The sequence below is a fragment of the Vombatus ursinus genome, unplaced genomic scaffold (genome assembly GCF_900497805.2).
Source record: "Vombatus ursinus unplaced genomic scaffold, bare-nosed wombat genome assembly UNPS02014777.1, whole genome shotgun sequence".
NCBI classification, from domain to species: domain Eukaryota; kingdom Metazoa; phylum Chordata; class Mammalia; order Diprotodontia; family Vombatidae; genus Vombatus; species Vombatus ursinus.
This window is the reverse complement of record NW_020954555.1, coordinates 2227148-2233081: the sequence shown is the minus strand read 5'-3', so window position 1 is coordinate 2233081 and position 5934 is coordinate 2227148. Positions and strand designations below refer to the sequence as shown.

The following is a 5934-nucleotide window of genomic DNA, read 5'->3' as shown; positions in this document are numbered from 1 at the left end:
GTTCCCCACTTCTGTCTAGGCAATCCACGTCCATCCTTCAAGGCCCAGCTCAAATGCTACCTCCTCCATGAAGCTTCCCTGATGTCGCCAGGGGACAATGCTCTCTCAGTCCTCAAAATTTCCCTAGAGCACTTTGTCCCTGTCCCTGGCCCATCACCCATCATCCTTGACCTTGTATTAACTGTGTACATGGCAGAGTTCCTAATAGAATATACATTCTTTGTAAGCAAGAACTGTCTTTTTATCCCACGGCCCAGTAAAGGAATTTGTACATAATAAGTGTCAAATTGTGCATGTGTGTATAGACATACACCCATGCATATACATATATATATATATATATTGCAGTACACATACGTGTCTCTGTATGCATATACACATGCATGCACACACATATATATCAATGAATGCCTCTGGTGGGGGAGTATATTTATTCCTCTATGAGTGGGGAGATGTGACTGTGCTGACCTGGGGAGGGTATCTAAGTGTGCAAGGATTAATGTGTGTGTGTTCACAAGGTTGTGTTTGCACATGTATGAATGAATGTATATGTGCAAGTGGGTGACGGGCAGTAGCCCCAAATTGTGATAAGGTCTATTAAGACTGCGCTGAGCTACAGACAACAGAGGAGACATTATTTATATCTGTGACTCGGTCTCCACAGCAGCTTATAACTGCCCCTGCCAATTGGTGCCAATTGGCCGAATGTCAGAGCTAGAAGGGACCTTTAAAAAATAAAAGGTCAGAACTGAGGGAGGCTTTGGAGTTTAGACCATAGAATGTCAGAGCTAGGAGGAAGGGAGAAATCAAGCATTTATTAAGCACAGGCACTATGCTAAACACTTTACAAATAGTATCTCATTTGATCCTCACAATAACCCTGAGAGGTAGGTGCTATCATTACTATCTGTATTTTACAGTTGAGGAAACTGAGGCAAACAGAGGTGAAGTGACTTAGGGTCACACATCTAGTAAATGTCTGAGGCTAGATTTGAACTCAGTATTCCTCACTCCAGGCCCAGTGCTCTATCCATGGCACCACCTCGCTGCCAGCTAAATCACAGTGTTATAAAAATGGGAGTTTTGGCACCAAAGGGGAAAGGCAGATATTCCTGTCTCTAGAAGCAGCTATGTAGCTCAGTAGTCAGGAAGACCTGAGTTCAAATCCAGCCTCAGACACTTACTAGCTGTGGGACCCTGGGCAAGTCACTTCACCTCTGTCTGCCTCAGTTTCCTTAATTATAAAATAGAGATAATGGCACCTCCCTCTGAGGGTTCTTGGGAGAGCCAAATGAAATACAATTTGTAAGGTGCTAAGCACATGGTAGGTGCTTAATAAATGCTTATGCCCACCTTCCCTGTGACATTCCATACAGTAATTCTCTCCCCTGACTACTGTTCCTCTATGCTGTTTTCTTTCCCTATTAGAATGTAAGCTTCTTGAGGGCAGGGACTTCCTTCTTTTCTATTTGGAACCCTAGAGCTTAGCCTGATGCAATGTTCAGTAGGTGCTTTTCATTCATTCATATATTTGTTACTCTATATATGACCTTATACATATATATTAGTATCTAACATACTAACATATGGAACATTCGTTCATTCAATAGCAGACATTTACTACTGGATGCCAAGCACGGTGATAGACACAGAGACATGAAAACTTTAGGAACTGTGACCACAGGGTGAGGGGGCATGGGAGCATCCCCATCTGTAGGGCATAGTATGCCTAATGCACAAAACTAACTCCCCTCCAGCCCTGTCTGTCTCTGCTCCTAGCTCCGACAGTTCCTCCAGCATCCCTTATTGGCCAGTATATTTAGAAATTAGCCCTCATGGGAAAAACAGCTCTGACTCTGAGGCCAGGCTCGGGCCAGGAGCCCAAGTCAATCAGTCAGCCAGCATTGGCGTCAGCAGCTTGGCTGACGAGCCCTGATCGCAGGCCGTGGAGGCCCGCCTGCCATGGTGTTTAGTTCCCAGAGTGCTAGGGGAGGTTGGGGGTAGATGAATGGGGAAGAACTGTGCCTAGTACTCCCCCAGGAGAAGCCCTTGGAAACATGGGCCTAATAGGCATTGAGGCGGCACCCTCATCCTCTGCCACTTCCAGGTTCTCCAGGCCCCTTTTGTATTTGTATCCCCAGTACTTGACACATAATAAACGCTTTTCATTCATTCATATGTTTGGTCCTGGATCTATGTGTTAAACACCTACTGGGTCTTTAGGACCTACTAGCCTGCTCACCACTACCCCTGCTTCTCATCTTCCTATGAGAGTGCCATCATGGGCCAGCAGTGGGGAGGAGAGGGGAGAGGTGGAGATGACAACAATCGATCCCCCGTTCTCTGTTGAGATGTTGGCTTCTGCCTCTCTGTATATCTCAGAGTCTATCTCTGTGGCCAGACTCCATCTAAAAGAGCATAGATAGTTCCCCATATTTTAGGGGATACTGAGGATTCAAAAAGTAGCCCAATGTTATGTTATAGGAACACAGAGACCAAAAAAGGACTCGCTCCTTGCTCTCAGGAACCTTACATTTGATTGGTGAAAACCAACTTTCCCTCAGTCCAGAAGAGGTCAACCAGGAGGGTGAGAAGCCTGGAGGCAAAGTCATCAGCAGGACCTGGGAATGTTTCAACAGGAGAAGAGAAGACTTAGGAAGCCCCGTGAAAGTGATCTTTAAATATTTGAAGGGCTGTTTTGCTTGACCCCAGAGGACAGAACGAGTGGCGATGGGGGGGAAGGGGGATAAAGGAGAGGGAGTGGGGAATATAACACTTTGTCCAAACTCTCAAGAAGCTATAGCATGCAAAGCAGACAAACTCTGGTAAACTGTCTCAGCAGACGGGCTAAACCAGGTTGAGGGTAACCAACAGGCCCCATCAGGGAGTTTGGGAGATGCCGACCCCAAGCATGGGAAGACTTCCCTTGGCAGAATGGGCAGATGAGAACAATTTGTTGCAATGGCCATGAAGGCGGCCGAAGCAGGCACTGTGGAGTGCCCGGAGCTTGGTCAGACACAGAAGACGCCAAGGTCATCCACTGCATCCCTGGCCATCGCCAGCCATCCTGACTTTACCCTATCACTAGACTTCGATGACTCTGGAAGAAAGAGTGAGGCTGATGACTTTGTACAACTCTGCCTCACTTCAGTCCAATTCATGTACAAGTCAAGACATCATCCTGTGATGTCATTGGTCCTCTTTGAAAACAGGACAAACAACAACATTTACACTCACGGTAATTTTACTCATTATTTATGTGTTGTCTCCACACCTCAGATGCAGAGTGGGGCCTGTGTCGCCTCCCTCTTTGTATCCCCAAGGCCAAGATGGTGCATCTGCCAGGAATGGTAAACATTTAACAGTTACTTATTGAATGAACTGAAAAATGAATGAAGTTATAGGGAAGCAAATGTCTATGCAATATACGAAAGTAGGGATAGTATTAAATTATTTCTGAGGCCCTTTTGAGCTCTGAGATAGATTCTGAGAGCTAGTACATGAATTGAGGTCTCCAGTCTTCAGAATATATAATGCCGATGACGAGGATAACGATGATGATGATGATGGCGATGATGACAATGACGACGATGATAACGACAATGATGATGGCAATGGAGATGATGATGATGATGATGATGATGGCAATGATGATGGTATGCAGAGAGGCATCAGTGCTCCTCACTCCAAGAGAATGGACGAGAGACAGACAATCACTAGTCAATTTGCTTAGCTCTTGGATGCCTTAGGCCGACGGGAGAAAGGAGGGAGCTCTGCCTCTACCTCTCCCTACCCCCATCCAAGCTCATTCCCATCTCATTCCCAGGTCTCCCTTATCTGCAAGGTGCTTAGCCTAGTATCCTACACACAGTAGGTTTTATATAAATGCTTATTCCCCCTCCTTCCCTAAACCTTTAGCCTTCACCACTACTTTAGCCCAGTCAGGATCTTCCAGGAGTCCCCAACCAAGGAACCCATCTCACTTCCTCCCTGAATAAGGTGGAGGAACTAGAGAGAAGGACAGGAACCCATTAAGGGGTGGTTCAAAACTAAACTCCGTGGCAGTCCTCCACATGGCAAGCCCAGCCTCATCGCCCTCAGCAGTGCACTCCATCCCCTTCCTCTTCTCCAAGGGGCTTGAGCTCTTCAAATGCCCACTGTGGCCTGTGTTCTTCTCAGCTGGATGACCCTTGGCAAGTCATCCAAACCTCTCCGAGCTTCAGTTAACTATGAAGTGGAGAAAATGATACTTATACTGCCTATCTCACAGGCTTATTGTGGAAAAAAAAAAAAGCTTGTCAATCTGAGGGTAAGATATAAAGTGGTTTGTTATTGTTGATGTTGTTAGTGTCACAATGGTGACACTGTTGTCATTTATAGCTGGCCCCAGGTATTTAACCTGGAAGTTTTTCTTCTCTATTTCCCATCCTCCCTCTATGGGACCATCAGTCCCCCAGTGTATTCTGGGCACATTGTGGGAAAAGGCCTTGGATATTTTGAGGAGATGGATTAAAATGGGATTAAGAGTTGGATCATCTAGTCCAATAACCTAATTTTACAGATAGAGAAACTGAGGCCCAGAGAGGGGAAGGGACTTGCTCAAGGTCACACAGGTAACCTGTAGTAAATAGAGCCAGGCTATAAACACAGGTCTCCTGGCTCCAAATCCATGGCTCTTTCCAACACCCCAAACTGCCCCTTCAGGCAGAAAGAAGAGATAGCCCCTGCCTTCCAAAAGACTCTAGTCTCAGAAGGGAGAGAGACAGCCCCTGCCTTCAGAGACTCCACTTCACCTGGATGAAGGATATAGAGCTTCTGTCTTCAGGGGGTGGGGCAAGGAAACCTCCAGGGCTTGTTCCCTTAGGAATGGGGGGCAGAAACAGATGCTATCAGTAGCCGAGGTAGGAGAGCAGGTGACAGGTAGGAACAGCAACCCCAGGGTCCTGAGGGCCCCGGGCAGAAAGCGAAGCTGGATCCCCAGCCCCTCCTGGGCCCACAGGAAGGCCTCTGAAGAGTTTTCTTATCAGCAGAGTAGCTGATTTTATCTTCACATACTTAGGACAGACAGTAGGAATATTTGTGGTTACACCCATGGGAGACCTTCCCAGTTTGGTAGACAAGAAAAATGAAAGATTGAAGATAGATAATGGTGGCCTCCTCTTTCTGGGGCAAAGGGGAAGGGGGGAAGAGTGTCCTTCTGACCTAGCCTACTTGGGTTCAGTACACTTGGATGGAGGCTGAGGGTTAGATGGATGACTAACTCTTAGAAAACACCATTAATGTTAGAACCAGGATGAACCTTAGAACACAGTGTCAGAGCTGGGAGAGACTTAGAATACAGGATGTCAGAGCTAAGAGGGCCCTTAGGACATACAATGTGAGCTGGGAGGGGACTCAGAACACAGAAAGTTAGAGCTGGGAGGGACCTTAGAACCCAGGATGTCAGAGCTGGGAGGGACCTAGAACACAGAATGTCAGAGCTGGGAGGGGCCTTAGAATGCAGGATGTTAAGAACTAGAAGAACAGAACGCCAGGTAAAGCTGCCAGAACCCTACAGCCTCCAACTGCCAACATTAGAGGCCCCAGCACACAAAGCCATCGACCAAGCCCTAGGCTCCCAACACCAGAAGCTTGGGTCAGTGCCCTCTGCTCCCCAGCAGGAGAGCCCAGTCTCTTTAAAAGCCAGGAAATAAGCAAACACCATGAGTAAAAAAAAACGTACGATAGATTCTTATTATGGGAAGAGTGCAGATCAAGGCAGAAATTCTGAAGAGGACAACATTGTCAACAAACCCACATCTGGAACCTCAAAGGGGAATATGAACTGGTCTGAAGTCCAAAAAACCTTCTTAGAAGAGCTCTAGAAGGATTTTAAAAGTCAACTTAGAGAGGTAGAAATAAAAAATGGGAAAAGAAATGAGAGGTATGCAAGAG

At 46.6% G+C, this 5934-nt stretch overlaps 1 protein-coding gene across 6 annotated transcripts in view; it reads right to left on the bottom strand.

Moving 5' to 3' along the window:
• Nucleotides 1–3226: 3226 nt before the first annotated feature.
• The window catches only part of TRNP1 (TMF1-regulated nuclear protein 1), an 18027-nt gene continuing 15319 nt past the window's right edge, over nucleotides 3227–5934 (bottom strand). For 4 of the 6 annotated variants that reach the window (XM_027864963.1, XM_027864964.1, XM_027864961.1 and 1 more), the window contains one exon: nucleotides 3227–3684. The gene's annotated coding sequence lies outside the window, so the exon portion shown is untranslated. Of the gene's footprint in view, nucleotides 4228–5934 lie in introns of all 6 variants that reach the window. The other 2 variants (XM_027864962.1, XM_027864965.1) reach the window with 1 other exon arrangement.